Raw genomic sequence first — 23,087 nt, 5'->3', positions numbered from 1 at the left:
GGGGTATGGGTACACATGTTCTCAAGCATACAGAGGTCAGAAGATAAAGTTTGGGTGGCTTTCTCCATTTTCCATTGTCTTGATTTTTGAGACAAGGTCTCTCCGTGAACGTACAGATCATGAATTTGGAAAGAGTTTCTGTCCAATGAGGCCCCAGAACCCCCCACCTGTCTCTGCATCCGTGGCACTGGGATTACAAACACTCCAGCATGCCCAGCTTTTCACGTACATCCTGAGGGATCAGACTCAGCTCCTCATGTTTATGCAGCAAGTACTCTCCCGATTAAGCCCTGTTCCCAGTCCCTCTAAATTCCCTCTGTTTAATGTCAATTTCCTGTGTGTTCAGTCCAAAACCCAAATATTTCACTCGTGAGTCATTCTTCGCCTGCCAAACCAGCTCCTGTCTCCCGTGCTACCTCCCCCCCCCCCCCCGAGAATCAGTGTAATAGTAAAAGCCCCTCTCCTTCAATCAGTACTTCCTCAGCTGGCAGTCAGGTGCTGCTGTGAATTTCCTCCACCGCAGCTGCCGCCGTGGGAAGCCCTGACATTTACCTCTGCTCCAGAGACCAGGAATTCTTACCCGTGACTCTTCTCCAATTTCAGCCCACACGGCTGAAAGCTTGGTCTTGACAGAACATATGTTCTCTCACCTTGAGTGTGTGTACAAGAGCATCTTCTGATAGGTTTCCTGCAGGACAGAATGCGGCCCACACAGCGGGAGGCTGAGCACCTGCAGGCTGCGTCACCTTGGACTTTCTTAAGTTCTCCATCTCCGCACTTCTCCTTGTCCTTGGAGAGTTTCGTGCTGGTCCTTAGGTTCCTTATGCCTAGCCCTTTGTTTTCTTTTGTGTTCTCTTAAAGTTCCCGCCTTTTTCCCCTGACTCTGGTTTTAGGAACCTGTGCATATTAATATGCCCCACCTTTTACTTAAAATGCTTTTAGAGAATATGATATAATTATAACATTTCTCCTTCCCTTTCCTTCTTCCAAATCCATGGCCTCATCTTTCATTGTTATTGAATGCATATATATATAATATATATATATATATTATATATATATGTGTGTGTGTGTATATATACATATATATAAATACACACACATATACATACATACACACATACATACATTCATACATACATACATACACATTTCTGGATATAACTTGCTCAGCCTGTACAATGTCACTTGCATGTATGTTTTCAAGGCTGACCATTTGGCACTGGACAACCAATTGGTGTGCTTCTCCCTGGGGAGGACCACCTTTCCTGGTCCCAGCTTTCTTCAGTTCGCTATAGTTCTTTGTGGAGGGTTAAGGCTCATGAGCTTCCCTTTGCAATATTCTTTTCTTAACACTCTTGCTCACGGCTTCTGCTTCTCTTCTGGAAGGTAACCGACACTTTCGGTTATAATTATTTACTCTTCTCTCCATCCTCCAAGTGCAATAGACGCTCTTTAAGATGCATGCGTCGTCGTCGGCTCTGCTTTGTTTTCTCATTCCCAGGGTTTCAAACAGGAAGAGACAGAGGCTGCAACACTTTAGATGAATAATGCAGACCTCGATTTCATCTGTATACTAGCTAGGTGACCTTGGATTTGAGACACGGTCTTAGGCTGACAGGTACCCTGAGTTACCTGCTGGTGCAAAGGTGTGTGAAACACAGGTCTGGCTCCAAAATTACCGATCTGCAGGACCAGGAAAGCAAAATATCAAGGTTTTCGGTTACTCAAGTTTTTCAAGGTTTCTTTTACAATGTGTTAAACTGACATAGAACTAATAAATATACAGCGAGCAAATGAAGGAAAGAAAGCTCTGTGATGAAGTGTTTTCCACGTCCATGCAATCTTCAGTTCCATTGTCATGCTGTCTGATGTTCCTCGCGTCTGGAAGGATAAGATGGAGAGATGCAGTGACCAGTCAAGGACTCTCTGAGTTAACTCTACTCTGCAAAGACATGGGCTATCAGGAAGTAAAAAGACACAAGAAAAGTGGAGAACGCCTCTTTAGCAACACTCACCTGGTTCCCCTTCACAGCGCATGAGATACATGGTCATCTTCACACCTGGATCAAACTTGGCCTATTCACGGTAGACCAGAGTGCCATAGTCTCCCAGCGTCATGCCTGTGAATTTCAGACTGTTCTTCTGTGATGGTGTGGGAAATTTTCAACAGTGCTATTTGGGGGCTTCCCTAATTAGATAATGAACTTTCCTCCTAAGTTGAAGGCAGAATTCACTGTGGGGTGTGATGCTGGAGGGGGCTGGAATGAGATAGTGACAAGGTCAGGAGACCTTCTATCTCCCACTAGCTCAGGAAGATGCTTTGGCAGATCTAGGAAGGATTTCCTTTTCCGTTTCCTCTGGGTGAGGGAAAATCCAGAAAGAAAAGTTAAGGCACTGGCTTCCCTGTGCTTTAATCACATAGCCTGTGGCCTGTGGTTTCCAACAGGAACATAGTTTATAGCAAGGGTTTTCTTTCCTGTTAGGTCATCTTCCTGGAGACCAAAGATGTGATGCTTCAATTCCTTTTCTTCACTGGCGCCTATGAAAGACACATGGGCCTTGTCAGGGCTTTATTCATGGAATGAGATGATTGTGGAGCTGACAGGAGCTGGCTGGCTGCTCGTCAGACAGTGTGTCAATCAATTATCAGGTAGTGTTTTCTACATTCTCACAGCTTCTCTACATGGTAGATGTTTGCAGGAGGACTACCTCACAGACGAGCAAACCGAAGTTCAGAGATTCCTTTCCTGGGATCACGGAGTTACGGCACCCAGATATCAGAGTTTGACTGCAATGCCTATGTTCTCCTCTGCAGTAGCATTTTTTTGTATTTGTCTGCACTCTGGGACGAGCTGGATGAGCCCCATTGGGGGTGCAGTCCTTAGCCACAAACCTCACAGCAAGAATAAGTGGTTTTAGTTCCATGTACAGAATGGTAGAACTGAGCATCTTGTGGCCAGACCATTGCGTGGTATTTGTGGGGTTCAGTTCGGGAATTCCTACCTGAACATTAACCATGCAGATAGATGTGAACATATTTGGAGGTAACTCCCGTGAGACAGAACCTCTTTTTATTGCTTCCTCTGTTTACCTTTCTCCCAAGCACAGAAAAGCAAGTGAGGTATAATATAAAATGGCTCTAAAGAAAATAGCTTGTTCAATGGACATATTGCATGTTAAACAGCTACAACCTAAAGTAAGACACTAGCAATCTGAATGTTGTTGCCTGGCTTGGAAATTATTACTTTGAGCTTTATGTCTGAACAGTTTCTGACAAATTAGGGGAAGAAAAATAGCTCAATGGCAGTTGCTAACACTTCACTTCAATTTGATATTCATGATGGATTTAATTGGCTTCAGAATGCATATGAGCACATTGAGTATTTTGTATAATTCACACTGCCACACTGTCCTTCAAGGCAGAATTCTATCAACTTCAGAGAGCTTGGCACTTTAAATGGCTTTATGACGGTTGGGCAGTTACCCCTTTTTTTCTAAATAACACCTGGAATTAAAGCTTTTAAACTTGTGACTTACCAAGCACGTGTTCAGTATATCGTTTCAAAGCATAGTATATTGAGAAGCATAATTGACAAGTTGTAGAGACAAGGAAAATTAGACAATGTCAGAGCCCATATGATGTAAAGTTTACACAATCATTCATTTCTCTCATTTCAAAGCTCTATGTACCTTAGTTTGTCTTTCTCATGTTCTACTAACTGTTACACTTCTTCTACAGTTAAGCATAGACATCTCAATGGGAAAAGCTTCATTACCCTCATTTTGCCCCATCTTTGTTAAGGTGGCTAGAACAGAGCTATTAGGTGGGGTAGCCCATTAAAAATAATGATAATAATAGCTACCACTTACATTGTTGAAAGCACATGATGTATATATGAACTTGAATCAACCTTCCTAAGTATTCTAGGAGACAGGAATTACTATTTCACTTACTTTATAGATGAGGAAATTCAGATACATACTGCCTCCGATATTCAGTGGATGAGCTGAGACTTGAACTCCAGCAGCTACTACCATCTATCACCTTTGTTATAGGACATCATTTTAGTAACAAAGCTACCAATGAGCCAGCCTCCATTCTGCTGTACAATCTGAGTCCCTGTCACTTCTCTTACCACCCCGTAGACCGTTGTCAAGCACACAGTTGAAAATGTTTCCAAATTAGAGCCCTTCCCTGTTCTCTCGTTGACAGCCTGACGTCAACACACTCGGTTCCAGGAATAGCTCTTGGAAAGTTCCTGCCGCCATTGCAAAACATTCTTTCCCTCCCTCCTCGACTGGCATGACTCCAACGCTTAGGTTATGTGTTTGGGAGTCTGTGAGCCTAAGGGCTGAGACACAACTTGGAGGTTCAATATGGGGCTTCCCCCCAACATTTGGAACCAGAAGGGGACAGCCATGACACCTGTGTCCCTCTGGAGTTCCTTCCCATGCAAAGGATGCAAGTCCTTATCAACAGATCTCAAAAAAAGAAAAAAGTTAGCAATGCTATTAAAAGACAAAGTTGAGGGGATTATACCCTCAGAGGAAGGTAGGCATGGCCTCTCCTCCCAGAGCTGCCATTTAATAATTAAGTTAGGACAGCCATGTGACATCACAGGGACCTTAGTGTCTTTCTTTGCGAAATACAACCAGATTAGCTTTCTTATAGGGTTATTTATTTTTTTATTTTATTTTATTTTTTTTTATTTCCAGAGCTGAGGACCGAACCCAGGGCCTTGCACTTGCTAGGCAAGCACTCTACCACTGAGCTAAATCCCCAACCCCAGGGTTGTTTATAGTTTGTGTCAGATGACATAGATAAAGAATGTAGCCTAGAGCCTGGTGCAGAGTGGGCAGCCAGCAAGTACCCCTTAGCTGTTTGATGGTGCCTTTGTTTATCTCTTTCACACAGGCTGAGCGGCAGCCTTTCCCTACTCTGGATGCTTTATCATAGAGAAAGCAACTCCAGAAAAATGTATGCTGGATGCGCTTATTTCCAAGGGTCTAGAACTGGTGTAACTTACTTAATATAGAGACGAAGGGATGTAAGATGGGAATGAGGTTATTCTTGCATGTGAAGAGTTTATCCTTAGATCTCAGTACACATAATGGTTATAATGAAAACAGAGTTTCTCAAAAGTTCACAGTAGGGAGCTATGTAAATTCTGTGAGTTGTATTAATAAACACTTGTTGGTGTCTCTATTACCTGGGAGCTCTTCTCCTCAACATAGACTCATGGGACTAGTCAAACACATATTTTATTCTGACTTGACTAGTACATGGGCTCCCAGTGAACTGTTCCAAACAGGACAGTGTTATTCAGTGGAAATGCAATGTGGGTTGCACACATCATCTTAGACTTCCCGGCCACCTTATTTAAAAATGTAAAAAGAAACAGAAGAAATTGATTTCAATAGTGTGTTTAATTTATCACAATTTATTAGAATACAGTTTGCTTAATCGGCAATCAATATGACAACACAGAGAGTAATATTTTACATATTTATTACAATAAGTGTTAAATGCAGTGTGTCTTATGCTTACAGCGTATCTCAGCTTGGCCTGGTTGCATATCAAGTACTCAATGAATGCATGCGTTGGTGCCTCCTGCACAGGACAGTGAAGTTTGGGACAGTGATTTCCTCAAGGAAAGACATACTTATTGCATTTGTATCTCTACCATTCATACTTTATGCCCAGGGTCAGATGCCAAATTGGTGTTTAGCTTTTAATTAATTAATTAATTTTTGTTCTGAAACTCAAACTCAGAGCATTGTACTTGGAGGTAATCTCTCTGTATGAGCTACACCTGAGCCCTAATGTTCAATACCTTTTATCACAGAGATATGAATTACCTTCTCACACCTCTGAATAGACTACTTCACTGCTTTCCTACCTTGGCCTCATTGGGGATCCCTCTCTTCACTCCTTGATGTCTGAGTATTTGTCATCTCCCCTAAGAATCAGTGAGAAATGTGCTTGTGATGCACCAAGTAGTTAATCAGCTCAGTGCTGATGGAGACTCAGTGTCCCTGCAGATCTACAGATGCATTGGCCTCGGTACCGTGCTTCGGAGTGGCCGCACTGGAACTGGAACCAGCTGACAGGAGGGGAAACTGAGGATGATGTGAGTTTGCCAGATCCGCAGTTCTAGGAAGAAGTTGAGAAGCCAAGTGTGTGATCTGCAGAGAAGGCCTTAGCAGCCAGGAGGTGAGGGTAAGGCAGATGTTTGACAGGGCATGCGGCAGAGGACAGGTCCCATTCATCCTCCTGTCCAGGAGCCCTGGCTCTCTGATGCACATGGAGGTGGAACTTAGCAGTGGCAGCTTTTCCTTCTCTGATGTGGTTGAGGCTCAGCTTACCATGGAAAGTATCATAGAGAGTTATTTATGAACTGACATGATGCCTCATGGCTGTAATCCCAGAATTTAGCTTATCAAGAGAATAGCAGAGACAGGGAGAATGAGAGAGTAATGTAAGCAAGGATCAGAAGGAAGGAAGGAAAGAAGAAGGAAGGAAGGAAGAGAAGGAGGGAGAAAGGAGAAAGGAAGAAAGGAAGAAGCTTAAAAAGTAGGGTTAATTCTTTCAGGTCTGGATTCTGAAAAGCCTGAAGGCTGGAGAAACCAGTAATGTGAGGCTCAGAGTTAGAGGAGTATACTGTGTCCTGCCAGACAAAACTTGGGAATTCTTAGCACCTAACTAAAAAGCTCAGTGTCATAGATGGGCATTTTGGGAGAATTTGTCAGAGGTAAAGACTGTGTAATGTCTTTGCTTGACTTACACAAAAGCAGAGGCCCTTGTGGATTTGACCAAGACCTTATTGTTAAGTGTTCTAAGAACAAGAAAAGACCACAGGTACTGAAGAAGCTTAGAAATGGGGAAAGTTGACTCTGGCTAGAGTTGGGGACCCAAGGAGGAGGGAGAAATTTGTCCCTTGTGGGGCCAGCCCATCGTGGACACTTCTATTTGCCTCTGTTAAATTATAACAGTGGACATGATTAGCTTAACCTGCCTATTCTTTTAACTAGGAGACAGATGGGCTCAGAGAGGGCTTTTGACCTGGCCAATGACAGAGTGCATATATGACTCTGACGTCTGTGTTCTTCCCATGGAGGCAGACAAACACTGAACAGGTAGGGGTACGTTGTACATGAACTTCCAACCAGGAAACCAGAGAGCATGGATGAATTTTAGGCACGAACTCTTCTATTCCCTCCCCACATTTTCAACTAGTTGTGGAATTTTTGTGGTATCAGATTCTTCATTTGGTTCCAGTGTCTCCAAATGTTGGAGCAGAATGGCAATGGTTTGAGGTTGTGAGACATCTATTTAACTGTCCTTCTCGCCTTCGAGATAAAGTCTTAGCCTGGGATTATTCTCTGATCTTCGCCTGCACTTTCTTCAGAGTGCCAGAAAAAGGCAGAAGACGACCGGGGCAGAGTTTTGGGTGAACAGTGTTTTCTGCCTGGAACTGAATAAGTTGCTATATTTACACAGAATTTTCTATTTATGGAAACTGATACTTTTTTCCTTTACTGTAATTGTTTTTCTTGTATTGTAATTTATCTAAGATGATTCTGTGACATGTATGAAGTCAGTGACAGTGTGTGTGGAACAGAGACCTATCAATTTTTTTTTAAAGATTTATTTTTATTATTTTAAATCTGTGTGCATGCAATGCGTATAGAGTCCAGAATGTGGTATCAGATACCTTGGTGCTAAAGTTGCAGGCCACTGTGAACTGCTTGACGTGGGAATCAAACTTGAACCCTTGAGGGCCAGTTTCACATGCTGTAGTGGAAATGTAAACTGGTGGCACTTCCTTAGCTTTACCAGCATTCTTTTCCTGTTCTGAAAAAGTCTCGCTATGTATGCCACACTTACATTGAACTCATCCTTTTTCTGCTTTGTCTTCCAAGTGTTGGGGTTACAGGTGTGTGCCACTATGCCTGAGTCCTGGTCATTCTTATTCAGAACAGGTTCAGTTATGCTTGATGAATATGCTAAAGTGGCAGCTCTTTTAGACCTGTATGCCACAGAATTTTTTAGGGGATTATGTGGGATTAACCCCTCAGACAGCAAACTTTCTCAGATGGTTTTAGTCACAATGTCTGATTTCATTTTGACAACGGCTTTAGTTTTATTAGTAACTTCCAGAATTAAAGAGCAGTGTTGATTTAATTTGTCCTGTAAATGGTTGCATAATCTGAGTATAAATTTGGTCATTTTTCAAATTTCTTTTCAACATGACTAGTCTGAAAACTCTTTTTAGTTTCAGATCTGAAGTTACAATAATCTGAAGTTAAATAGTAATATATTTAGCCTTATAGAAGGGAGTGGATAAACCTTTTTTTTTTTTCTGAAGGCAGGATGGTAAATAGTTTACACTTCTGGATTGCATTACTTTGATAGTACTATTGAACTATGGTACAGTGGTATGAAAGCAGCCATAAACGATATGTAGATAAATAAGTATAACAGTGTGTCAACAAAGCTTTACTTATAAAGTGATTAGCAATAGAATGTATTTTTCTACCCTTTCTGTCATACATTTAGAAATGTGCACTAGCATTCCTTAGGAATTGTGATTTTTAGGAAGTAAGAGAGTGGTTAAGAACGGTTTGAACTAACTTTTGTACATACTTTACCTAATGTTCCGAGAATTATAAAATGAGTGAAGAATATGTATTCAGCTTCCAGGACTGTTGTTGACATTACAAGAAATGTCCATGTAAATTGCCTCACAGGTGGTACTTAGTAGATCTGTCCCCAACTCTGATCCCTGCCTACATAGCATCCTCTTCCCTTGTTACCTCCACAAAGCCCTTCGTGGACAGCCTTTCCTGGCACATAAGCTTGGGTCATGCAGGTGCAATTTTCTCTTGTGTAGTGTCTGGCTGTTCTCATCTTCCTGGCCTCCAAGTCTCGGGTGTGCAGAAAATCAGGCAACCTCCTCCAGAAATTCAGTAGAAAAGAATTTCTAGGCAGACTGCCTAAAAGCTGCACTGTGTTCTTAGAAAGCAGCTGTGGCATCTGGTAAGCGCTGACTACGTGAGATCATTGGCAGACTCTGTTCTTTGAGGACCGACCTTGAGCCTCCAGGCTGCAGACAGGGGATGACAACACCAACACCTTCTCCATGCGCAAAGCCCAGACAGTGTGCTGCAGAGATGAACCCGACAGAGTGTTTGCCACTTCCTGCAGACTGGGGCAATTTAGATCTGCCCAGTCCAAAGCTATAAACTGTGCTCAATGTTCAAGACTAGGATCTCAGCAGGTGGCTTTTGCCTCTCTGCATTGACTACTGTATTAGACACACTAAGTTTCATTCCCACCCAGTTGTGCTGGGACTAGACCCTCACCAAGCCTTCTTGGAGCCATTAGAAGGTAGATCTGCAACCGGCTTTGAGCACACCTTGCTCCTTACCCTTTCGTTTCTAGCAAAGGATGTTACAGCCTGGTGAGGAGATTTTTATTTTCCTTAAACTCATGCACATCTGAAGCTAAAGAGAGTTCAAGATTTCCTCTTTTGGGGCAATATTTGAATTTGTTATGAGAGTTTATAAGGAGTATTAAATATTGAGTAGTTTAGAGGGACTGCTTCTCCTCTCAAATTTGCAGGAAGCTTTGTAAAATATGTATAACCTCTATAATTTACATGTACTTTTATATAGGCGTAAATGTTTGCATATATACATAGATACACACATTTATATAAATTTACTTTATTTGTTATTGTTTATCGATTTCATACATACTGAGTATAATATATTTTAAGTACCGTAATTAGGATGCATATGCTATGTGTTCATAAACGCATGTGCACGCACATTTACCTGTGTGTGTAGGGAGTAATAACATAATAGTAATAACTTCGTAGTTTTAATCCTCAAGAAATTGACAGTCCCATATCTTCTTGTATCTGAAACACAGAAAGGACTGAGCTGGACAAATTTCATCTGTAGTCTCCCCTGGGACAGTAGTCAGTGGTTTTCTAGATCTGTCTTCTCTGGAAGGTTGAATGGGAGCTGGAGGATCCACTTCCAAGTTGTGTGCTTCCCAGGGCTGTCAAGTCAATGATGGCTGTATGCCAAGATCATTGGTTCTCCTCTGTAAGAGTATTTGGATATTATCCTAGAATGCTGACTGACTTCCTGGGATGAGCAATTCATGAATTAAAGACAGAGCTACAATGCCTTTTATGATACAATCTTGGGAGTCTTGTCTCCTCGCTCATACTACATTTTATTTTTGTTTTCTGTTTTTTTTTTTTTTTTTTTCATACAGGGTCTCATGTATCCCAGACTGTCTTTGAACTCTCTCTGTATCTATGAAAGACTTAAAACTTATCATCCTGTTTCCTTCTCCTTAGTGCTGGAGTTAAAGGCATGTACCATCACACCTGGTTTATATCACTCTGGACATAGAAACCAGGGCTTTATGCATGTTTTGCAATTACTCTACTAACTAAACTACATCCTCATCCCAGGTGTAATGTTTTATTGCTTAGCACCATCCAGAAATCCAGACGGGAAACAACTACACAAAGGGTTAAATACCAGTGGTGAGGATTACTGGAGACCACATTGTGGGCCTGACCTCACTATTTTCTAAGTGGAAAATACAAGGAGAATTGTAACTCTGAATAATATGATCCATAAGAAGAGAAGTGGAGAGTTTAAGGAATAAACAACAGGTACAAATAAGGGTGACAAAAATGGCCCTTTAAAAGACTTTTTGGAGAAAGCAATGTTTGAGCTGGGGTATGACAATTGGATGGAAGTTGGTCAGGCTTGGGAATGAGGGTGTGGGAACAGTACTCCAAGCAGAGGGAAGAACATTCTTTAGGTTTCATCTAGAATGACATTTCTTCCAAATCTCTAGTCCCAGGAGATACAGGACAAAAAAGTCCTGTACTGAAATAAGTTGGGAAAATGTAGTGTACCTCAGTTTCTGTGAGAGATTTGTGGTTCTCACCGATATTGAAGAGCCTGAGAAAGTTTGCACTAGAGACACTTTTTAACAGCCTGGGAAAATGCAGTGTTCTGTGGAGCACATTTTGGGAAAAGTTGCATTAGACAATCAGGACTTCCAGTTCCTTGCCAAATTCTTATTAATCTCTTTCAGTACTTCCAGTAACTTAAAGGGAGAAGAGAAGGGAAGAGCAAGTTACCCATTCATTCACTGTAGTAGTGGGCAGTTCTGTAACTTTAAGAGAGGCAATCTGATTTAAGCAGCTTGAACCCCAAATGAGGAACTGCAGACCTAAATATTGAAAAGATTGAAGGTAGATTTCCATTTTACTGCCTCCATGAATTTAAACTCAATCCTCAGAAACCTGGGTTGGTCCAGGCTCTGAGCAGACGGTGGCTAAGAAGATGACCAATAACTCTAGTCTATTTTTAGTCAAGAATGATGGCTGTCTGATTAGGCAAATGCTGAAGCTGGGCATTGATTGGACAGTCCAAACCCACAGGCAGCATGAGTGAGGCATTGCATTGGCTCGGTGCCATCTTAGAATACTAAGATCTTTGGGGTGCTTCTTCCCAGACTACACGTATGTAGAGAGAAGAGAGAAGAGTGATTCAGTAAATGGTATGAAAGGATGATCAAGAGAAGGAATCCAAGTCAATGAAGTAAGAGCGGTGCACTACAATATCCATTTATTAATCCATCACGTGTTCATTATTCATTTCTTGATACACACATAGGGAAGATGTTGATGTTAGTCCCCTCTTGAAAGAAAAAAGAGTAGCTATGGACACCAAATATCCACCCAGATCCAGGTACCACCCTGATCAGCTCTCCATCTAGTCTTCCAATTCATGCCAAAGAAGCTATGAGTAACTCTGGCTTATAAAGACAAAATGATGAGGGTCTTTCCTGCAGGTAACAATGGTTTCCTATAGTTTAATGATCTATTCCTACTGAGGCTGAATGAAGGACAGAGAAGAGGGATCACGTGTTCTTCCCAGATCAGAGATTCTCAATCCTCTCTAGGTATCAGGATCTTCTTGGAGAAATGAAATCAGCTTTAGGTTTCACAGGTTGATTTACTCTGCCTTGGGGTAACTGGGAATGGTAATTTTGGGACATACTAATTTACAAAATAATGGGATTTGTTATGACATTTTTGTAATTCATATGATGTACTGTGATCATATTCACCACCCCAATTTCCCAGCTCTGCCTCTGCTCCCCCACTGTGTCTCTGTCTTTTTTCTAATAGCTCTTCCCCTCTTCTATTTTTGTGATGCATTTTCTCCTCTGGATTCATATTAAGGAAAACTTATACCATTTTCCCTTCTGAGTGTGGCTTGTGTCACTTATCATAGTGGACTTCAATTTTATCTTCTTATAAATTTTATTATTTTAATCATTTCTAAGGCCAAATAGCATTACATTATGTAATATACCATGTTCTCTTTATTCATTCATTTGTTAATAAGCATTTAGATTGATGAACATCATATTTAAAATCTTCCCATCTCCCAAGTTCTCTCTACCTATGTGATCTTTGATAACTCACTTCTCAGTTTTCTTCCTATCTGGATGCGAATAAAGCAACATCTATGGAGATAGGATGTAATATCTATTGAGATATGAAGTCAGGATGGATAAGCCCTGCTCTAAAGACCTGACATCAGCTGCTTGCGGTCAGGGGCTTTGCTTTGTTTCAAAGTGTTCAAAGCCCAGCACAGTCTCTGGCATATAGTAAGTGCTCAAGGATTACTCATTGGATGAATGAATGAACAAATGAGAAACTTACACAAGCAATGATTCATTTATAAAGTTGGTTTCTTATTTATCTCTTACATGCTGTGAATCCTGATGCATCTTCAAAGAAGAGAGTACAAGAGTATCATGAATGCTAAGAACATAGTAGAAAGAAAGATATTTTCCTTTCTGCTACTTAAGTAGCAGCACCCACCCCATCAGCTAGCTTACAAAAGATCTGTCGGCCTGAGAACCTCCAGGGAATATAATGATGGTTGTTTGTGGAATCACTAGTACAATTACTAATTCTCTGATGGAAAGAGGTTGTCTACAATCTGGAAAGACAAAAGGCAATGCTCAAAAGCTAGAAAATTTTGTCCCAAATTTGGTTTCTGAGACAGCCAGCGAGTGCTGGATTCACATAACTTTCTACTGGGGAGTCTTGTTTATGTGAATTATACCTGGAACCCTTGTCAGTCCCGAGCTGCCTTTATTCCTGCTTCACCTCTTCATCTCAAGAGTTGAATTCCTCACAGCTCTTGAGATGAAGTTTATCTGAGCTCCCCCATTCTGCAGACCCACAACTGCATGGCTCTACTGGATTTAGAGTAAGATATTTTGTTGCATAGCTTTTGAGTGTGTGGCTACTCATGTAGGGACCATAACTGTTCTCAAAGGTGCTGGTCCTGTTAGGAAGGGGATCCTTCTGTTTGCCTCTTTTGCCGGAACACGAAGGTTCTTGATAATTATTCATCTCCATTGTCTCATTGCACAGGCTTCCATGGGCTTTTGAGAAAGACTGCCTCATGTGTGGCCCAGCCTCTTTCTACCTATGTGATCTTTGGTAACTCACTTCTCAGTTTTCTTCCTATCCAGGTGCAAATAAAGTAACATCTATTTCATAGTACTGCTTTAAAAATTTCTTTCTAAACACACATACATATGTCAACTACACTAAGATCATATATAACTACACTAAGATTTATATATACATAATGCATATGGATACATGTATATGAGCACATTCTAGGAGTCTTGAAAACATTATTCATGCAGTATTGTTGATTCTTGCACACAACTATCCAACACCCATCCCCGTATACCTTTGATGGACCTGAATCCTGTTGTCCTCTCCACAACCCACCTTAGAAAATTTCTCCTGGGTAGCTTGACTCTCACCTGCAGCTCCTGATATCTTGGTCACAGTTTATGGAATCTAGGTGAATAGAGAACACTGGGGCTTTACATTGTACACCAGTGTAACTAGCTATTCATGGTACTTCTGTACTCTTTGGAAGTTGGAGTTACAATGTTTCCTGAGCGGACCCTTTCTAGATCTGACGGCTAAATTGGAATTTGATCACGTGGACCATGTGGCCAAATCTTCAGGGATGGGGCTCTAACCAGGCACTTGGTTCAGTTTAAGCATCTGTGTCTATGAGCCAGATTTCAGCAAATTCCTCTCCACGTTTGCATTCATTGCCTTTTCTTTCCAAAGACAGTTGAAATACTCTGAAGAATTATTTGAGGGTAACTGTGTCTATGGACAGACTCTAAGATCCCTGAGGGCAGACATGCCTTTTTAGATCTGAATTCCCTGTGCCACCTGCCGTGCCTGAAATACAAAACATTTCATTCATACTTTTAAATTATCTGAACATATTCATGGGGTCTGGGGTTAGTCCTGGCTCTCCACATTCCTACCTAGATGGTGAATCTGACCAACACAGGTAAGAGGAAGAAAGGATGAGAAAAGTAGTTAAAATTAGAGAAGCTTCAAGTCCAAGTTCATATAATCATCCTGGTTCTGCTCCATGAATCCTTGCTGAGAATCTACAGAAAACAGTAATGACCTTTCTTGCTCCTCATGTCCCCAGAGACTTTAATTTCTGATTCAGACACTGGTTAGTCTAGTGACCCTGGGTTCTTTCACAGCTAATACCTGAGGTAGAATTTCTTTACAAAACTTGGAAAGATTGATAAGATGTTATGTTTAAAAACTGCACAATTCATGTTGCCCAGAGAATATTTCCCTCCATTGTTAAACATGCTCTCCCTAAGCATCCCCCTCTCATTTTTTATATTTATTTACTTACACATTTGTTTTGACCCTAGTTCTACCAGTATCCGTATAAAGGTGGGCAAGTTATTCATTTTTCTGTGTCTGTATTTCCGTATCCATGAAAAAGAAATGCTAATAGTATCTCCCTGAAGGGTTGTAGTGAGGATTCAATGGCACACCAGCTTGACACATAATAAACACTTTTAAGGGTTAGCATTTTAGTATTGGTATATGCTATGGTTTAGGCATTAAATGTAGGGGATTGAATGTCTCAGAGCATAAATGTGAGATATGGGGTGAAATGATGGATTTGAGAACAGATTTAAGTGAATATGTAAAGGCAAGAACTGTCACTTTGGAACTCCTCTAGTTCGTTCAAATTCCTTACATAAAGCTAAAATAAGGCTAGTACTTGGAAATTTTCACACACATTCAAGATGGCAAAAATCGGGGCTGACCAATGCAGGCTAGAGCAAAGAAGGAAAAGCATGGATTTGTGGGTTGATACCTGTGCGATGAGTGATGGCTGATGAAAGGTCACAGACATGAAATTCTCTAAGAAGGAGTGAGAGTCAGGAGTAGGGCAAGAATAAGCAGCCCTCAAGACTGGAAACTGTACGTCACTACTCTATAGTGACTCTTTCAATATTGACTTCTTTGCTTCTTGGGGCTGGAGAAATGGCTCAGTGGATAAAGTGCCTGTTGCACAAGCACGAGGACCTGAGTTTAGATCCTCAGCATCCACATAAAAGGCAGGCACAGTGGAATACAGCTTTAACCGTAGAGCAGGCACAGGGAAGACTGAGCCAAGCAGATCCCACAGGGTTTCTGCCCAGTCAGTCTATCTAAACAGACAAGTTTCAGGTTCAGTGACAGTCACTACCTCAGAAAAGTTAAGGTTGGATTTCCTCATGCAGCGGGGGCGGATCTCCTGAAGCCATCCTGCTCACTGAGGAACTATGAACAAGGTTGTTGAAAGGGTGTCATTTATTATCAGTGGTGTTGCCACCGATGGGTTGCCTGTGTTCCAGTCAATTAACCCTCTGATAATGCTCATATAAGCAACCATAGCACAGAGAGTTACAAACAAAACAAAAGCCCAAACAAAACCCCAAAGACATCAAAATCAGAGGGGGCTTTGGGGGAAGAAGAAGCATTTTGGTGGGAAAGAGACAAGGATGAAAGAAAGCAATGGGTGTAAAAATGAGCAAAATTCATTATATATCTCCTAAACTGTCAAAAATGGAGAATGATAAAAGATGCCTACACCAACCTCTTACCCCAACACATTCACATACAGGTAAGCATGACTACACACATATGTGCACATACATATACAACACACAAACTCATCCACTCCACAAAATAAATACTGGTTTCTGTAGCTAAAGTTTTCCTACCTGGCCCACAATCAGGGCAAATCTCTCTCACCTGCCAGTCCCACAGCCGCTCAAACCCGACCAAGCAAACACAGAGACTTATATTGCTTACAAACTGTATGGCAGTGGCAGGCTTCTTGCTAACTGTTCTTACAGCTTAAATTAATCCATTTCTATAAATCTATACCTTGCCACATGGCTCGTGGCTTACCGGCATCTTCACATGCTGTTTCTCATTGTGGTGGCTGGCAGTGTCTTTCTGACTCAGCCTTCCACTTCCCAGCTTTATTCTCCTCCTTGTCCCGCCTATTCTTCCTGCCTAGCCAATGGCCAATCAGTGTTTTTATTGACTAATCAGCAACACATTTGCCATACAGAACATCCCACAGCAGGTTTCTTTGCTTCTAATGGACGTTTTAATTTTTTAAGATTGATTATTATTATTTTTAATTGTGTGTGTCTGTGTCTGTATGTGGGTACATGCATTTATGTGAGTGTGAATGCCAGTGCAGGCCAGAGGCATTGAATTCCCCATAGCAGAAGGTACTGGGAGCTTTAAGCAGCCTGGCATGGGTGCTAGGAATTGAATTTGGGTCATTTGCAAGGGCAGTATGTCCTCTTTTAAGAAAAATGATTAAAAACATTTATACAGTATTTGATCATATTCTTTTCCTTCCCTCAACTTCTCCCAGATCCTCCTCAGCTCCCTACACACACTTTATGTTCTTTGTCTCTCAAACAACCACACAGCCCCCAAAAGAAAACCTGACCCATGATTTTAGCCTTTGAGATCTTTTTTAAATTATTTAAAAATTATTGTTAAAGAATATAATCATGTACACAGTGTATTTTGATCAAGTCCACCCTCTATTTCCCCTTCCAGATTCCCCTCCCAGCTTCATGTCCTTTTCTCTAGTTATCCATCCATCTGTCCAACCATCCATCTATCCATCCTTCCATTCATCCCATTGAACATACTTATTGCTCTCTGTGTGCCCATGACACATAGAGTGGAGCCTCCCACTGTAGCATGGACAAGCTATTAGTGGCCACATCAGGGAGGAAAACTGATTCTCCCTCCCCCAGCCTAGATCAATCGCTGATAGTTCTTTAGCTAAAGGTGGAGTCTAGTGCACTCACTGGAATTTTGGCCAACTTAATCTTGTGGGGTACCCAGCTGCTGTGAGTCCATCAGTGCAAGAGCTGGGTCATTTTCAGAAGACAGCACTTCACAGGAATCCTCCCAGCCTTCAACTCTTAGATTCCTTCTATGCTTTTTTCCTGAATCTTCCTTGAGCCTGGGCATGGATATGGGGCTCATATAGATGTCCTAAACTCATAGTCAGTTTTCTCAGGACCGTGTCCAGTTATGTGTCTCTGTCATAACTGCTGCTCACTGCAGAAGGAAGATTCTGTGACCAATGTGAGATCAGCATAGATCTATGGTTATAAATACAAATACTTCAAAATGAGCCTCTACTTCCTCCTGGAGAAGCAGTTGTCGCTCTCAGCATGTGTGTGTGCTTCCACTTATCAGCCTCATCTATGCCTACCAAACTTGCCTGTACAACACACTATGGGGGAAGTCAATTCTTACACACACTTTCTTCCTGGCTACATAGTAAAACCTACCTGGGGATGTAACTCAGTGAATAGAATGCTTGTCCAGCATGCACAAAGCCCTGGGTTTATTCCCAAGCATTGCACAAAACCTGTCATGGTGTGCTACATCTGTAATCTAGCATTGGGAAGGTTGAGGAAGGTGCATCAGAAGTTCAGGGTCGTTTTAGGAAGTGAGTGACTTGAGGCCAACCTTGGTTACATGAGACCTGCCTCAAAACAAAAACTAAATCTAAAATCCAGGCTTCTGGAAACTAGAAGACGATGGTAGTTTAAAACAAAGGGAAGTGTCTGATACTCTAGCCTTTAAGATCCATTCACCTCTGGGCTTCTACATGAAAACAGCAAAGGACAAATTGTTAGGCGAATGTGATAACCACTACACTACGGAAACACCCTTCAAAGGACAAATTGTAAGTAAAGCCTCACAGCATTGGACAAAGCAAGTGCTCAATAAATTTTCATTTCTGCAGTTGTAGAACACCTTTAAAATGTTTTGTTTCTCATATATGTTAAGTATTCACAGTCCCATGTACTAGAAGAGAAAGACGGAGTTCTTATACCTTAGCTGGTTTTCACAAAATCAATAGTACTAGATAGTCACAGTGCTTTTTAGCATGTGAATCCAGGTGGTTCCTTTCCAAAGCTCCTTCTTTAAATACTGATTATATGGACACAACTGAAGGGAAGGAGATATTTTGAAAGGCTAAAGGGAAAATCATTTAATATATTACCTAAAATGCAAAAAGTAATATGCAAAATGGACATTTCATAAATATCACATTTAGAAGAGTGAAAATCTGCATAGCCCAAAGGCAAGAAAGCTTGCTTACTGAAAAATAAAACTCCTGCTCTTCTTTAATTATGCAATTACAAAAAAAGGATAAGCATATATTATTACACTTCTACCTATGCTGGCAATTAAGATTGTAATCTGGGTGACTACTAGAGCTTGTAATGAGATTATATCCCCCTATTACAGGAATGATCCAGTGTTGCAATAAAGGACGTTTCAGTTCTACTTACTAAGCTGTTGATCTTAGAAGAAGGTATTAAAAGGCATCCCAGATATGCAGCATGCACACTAGAGTGGTTCTTGTGATGGTCAGTGCATTTAAAGTTAAAACTTTGTGGTTTTTGAATGTTTTCCCCCAATTTATCTATATCAGGATTGGAAATTTACCAATATGTCAGATTGTCCTCTCTTTTAAGTTTGAAGATGTCCAGTTGTTTTCAAAACATTGATCTGAACTGTCTTTGGCAATGATCTATTGTCTGGGAGTCACTTCTCACACTACATTGGAATTTCCCTTACAATATCCATGATAAGGATTTATTTTGAGGCAAGTGGCAATAAACTTTTCAACCTGAGTGACTAAAGAAAAAATTAAAAGTTCTTGTATGATAGTGAGATTTTGGAGACAACCAATGGGGGTAGCCTTTCCAAAGACTTTCTTCGTCATGTCCCCTGAAGGAGTCTCTCTCTTGCTTTCTTACTCTCTTGTGCCATCTCTCCTCTTGATTTCAGCCCTTCATTTGAGAGAGAATGAGAGAGAGAGAGAGAGAGAGAGAGAGAGAGAGAGAGAGAGAGAGAGAGAGAGAGAGAGAGAGAGAGAGAGAGATTGAGTTCTCTAATGATTCCATGGAAGTTTTAGTGGAGAACACTATTTGCTTAGCTTAGACCACATATCTCCCTTGAGGTTATTTTCTAAATATCTGAATTGTGAAGGCCGGAGTTACAGGACTAACTCCTGGTGCAGGTGGGTAGAGCCTGATCTCCTCGTATTGACAGATTGAGTGAGAGACAGTTTGGTTCCTTGAAAGTGGGTTCTATCAACAATTTCACCATTACTAGAAGTCAGTTGTGTGTGTGTGTGTGTGTGTACACGAGTGTGTGTGTTTTGGGGGGTGGGGTAACAGTAAAAATCTACAGACACCTTGCACAGTAGGTTTCTGTTTTCTCACTAGGAACCCTCTTGAGCTCACCACCCACTAAGTCCATAGAACGTTTGGTTCAGGTTTTGGATTGCAATGAATCTCAGAAAATTATTCTTGCTCTTCGGGTAAAACTTTTCTGAACTGCTGTCACCTTACTTTAATTTTAACCCTCGAGACCACACAAAATGAACTCTGCATCCATTTCCCCAAACACTGAGCAGCACCTTGTGTTCTGGAAGCTGTTTTTCACAAGTCACTTCATATCTTCTAAGCTAGAGATATCCAGGACAGCTTTAAAACTTACCATCAGCCATATTTATCCAGTGACCGAGTTCTTATGATTCTGCCTTCTCCTACCTCTTGGAAAATTTCTTATTCTGCTTCCTTTGTAAATGCTTCAGATCATTGTCCTTATATTCTTCACAGGGGCCACTGCAAGAGGTTCCCCACTGATTCTGCCACCCACCCCCATTCCTACCCTACCAGTTTCTGGTCTTACTGAATTTGTCTTCTGAGTTATTTTCTCAGAATAACTCTGTGGAAGCATGGTACCCCCAATTGAGACACGACCTGTCTTAGTCAGTGTTTTATTGATATGAAGAGACACCATGACCATGACAACTCTTATAAAAGAGAGCATTTAATTGGGGCTTGCTTACAGTTTCAGATCTTTTATCCATTTTCATCATGACGGGGAACATGGCAGTACACAGGCAGATATGGTGCTGGAGAAGTAGCTAAGAGTTCTACATCTGGGTGCAGGAAAAGAGAGAGGCAAAGGGCCTGGCTTTGGCTTTTGAAATCTCAAAGCTCAACCCCCAGCAACACACTTCCTCCAACAAGGCCACACCTACTAATCCCTCCTAAGTAGTACCAGTCCCTAATGACTAAGCTTTCAACCTTATTAGCCTATGGAGGCCATTCTTATTCAAACCACCACACCACTCTTGTTTAAAGTTTGCTGTGCAACATGTTGCTCTTATTCCATTCCATCTTTTACTTCTTCTCATTATATTCTGTGACATTGTTTCCTCCCCTGGGCTATTAGTTCCAAGAAGCATTCTCTCCAGCTGCCTCCATAGCTCACTGTAGGCAGTATTCCATAACATGTCTTGTATCATTGGAGAATGGTCAACCTAACTTTGATGACCCTCCTCCACTTTGGCTGATCATTTCCCCTCCTGTTACTCTTGAAAGAAGTCTCCCAGAACTGGATTCAGTTACTCCTACTGTATTGTGATGTGTTCATAGAGAGCCAAGTACCAGGATCATCCCCTCCTTCCTGAATTCTTCACTATAATTAAATCAACCTAAGATCAAATTAATGTTTATATTAGATTGATCATGTGGTATTTTTAATTGAAAATATTCCAAGTTAAAAAAAATCTAAGGACTTTTTTTTTCATATAATTTGCTCCCTGCCCCTCTCTGTTTTGTGCTTAATTAATCTGTGGATGTTTTTGAGTAATTTCTAGATGCCATTATAATGTCTTTTGTTTTATTTCTCTTTTTTTTTGGTGGGAGAAAATTGACAGTAAGATATAAAACATGTTACATTGAAAGGAGGCTGTTTTCTGTAACTTACTACGCTATCATCAGCCTCTATGAAATGGTCTTCAGTGATTTTATGGTACTGATTCCTTCTCCTCTCCTTTCTCCTTCTCCTTTTTGTCCTACAACTCCATTCCTCAGTAGTAAGCAATCTTAGTCTCTAGAAGACTATTAGAGATGCACGCTGAGAATTTTGATTCCTATAATGCTTATATTTATATTGGGGTTCCTATTAGCAATTTGTGGGTAGAGGCCATGGATGTTGCTGCACACCATAGAGTACACAGGAAAGCCTCATAACCAAAGCCATCTGGTTCAAACTGTCAATAGTGTCAAAGTTAAGAAGCATGTTTAAGAGTTAAAATCTGCCACTCACCACTTCAAAATGCTCAGTAGGAATTGCACAAATGTCTCAGGTGATGTAATTGTCAGTGCTGGCAACAGAACGCTCTGCCTCTCAGCTTTGACCTTTTGGTAGTCTTTCTAGTTTTATATCACAGGAGTTGCTACCTCATGGTTCAAGGAGATAAAAGAAAATCACTTATCCTTTGTTTTTAATCTCTGCTACCACTTTCCCTTTAAATGAATGCATACGAACACAATCCTTCCCATACTTGACACCAATACTGGCTTCTTGATAAATATTGACTTTCGGTTATTTAGTTGAATAAGCATTCGCTAAGGACCCAATCAATGCATGCCTGATACTGTTCACAGACTCCTTAATTTTTTTTTAAAGTTTATTTACTTATTCATTTATTTGTGCATGGAGGCATGTGCTTGCCGTGGTATGTATGTGTGGAGGCCAGAGGACAGTTTATAGGAGTAGATTATTTCCTTTTATCATGGGGGTCCAGGGATCAAACCTAAGTTGTCAAGCCTGACAGCAAGTATGTTTACCTGCTTAGACATGTCCATAGATTATTAAATATATATTATATCATTGGGTCCTACAGAAAACTTTATGCCATTTATCAACAAGATTGTTATATATAAAATGTTAATTCAACAAATTATTCTAATCTTCTCTGTGGATTAAGGGAGTGAGGCCTGAGACTTTGCTTTGCTTTGGGCTTATGATGCTGGGCATCTTTTCTCTTGAGGAGCTCACAATGCAATGATGGAGACACATAGACAGACAAACTTCAATACAATAATAAGTTTACATGAAGGCTGTGAGCATCAGGCTTTGTCGTAACTCAGCAGACAAGCATCTGATTAAGTTGCAAGTGCCCGGGAAGATTCTAGAAGGTAATGATATCTGTACTAAGTTTGAGAAAAATGAACAAACAATGATCAAGATGCTGGGGGACAGAGACATATTTTATCAAAGCCCTCAAGGAATTGAATGTAGAAGACAATTGCATGCAATGCTGGCTCATTTTTATATCACCTTGATTCAAACTGGAAGCATCAGAGAAGGGAGACCCTTACTTGAGAAAAAGGCCTCTGTAAGATCAAGCTATAGGCAAGCCTGTATGACATTTTCTTAATTAGTGATTGATGTGGGAGGCCCCAGCCTTTTGTGAGTGGAGCCACTATAGGGCTGCTACTCCTGAATGAAGTAGGAAAGAAAACAGACTGAAAAATCAAAAGGAGCAAGTTAGTAACTAGTACTCTTCCATGGCCTCTCTATCAGCTCCTGCCTCCTGGTTCCTGATCTGACTGCCTTTGGTGGTGAACTGTGATAGGGAAGAATAAGCAAAATTAAGCCTTTTCTCCTCACATTGCTTTTGCTTGTGGTGTTTTATCACAGAACTAGTAAGTCTAACTAAGACTCACGTCCATCTTAAACAGAAGCTCGAACTGCAGT

This window comes from Peromyscus californicus, unplaced genomic scaffold (genome assembly GCF_007827085.1).
Source record: "Peromyscus californicus insignis strain IS unplaced genomic scaffold, ASM782708v3 Scaffold_20__1_contigs__length_68692818, whole genome shotgun sequence".
Classification (NCBI taxonomy): domain Eukaryota; kingdom Metazoa; phylum Chordata; class Mammalia; order Rodentia; family Cricetidae; genus Peromyscus; species Peromyscus californicus.
Note: the sequence above shows the minus strand (reverse complement) of the source record.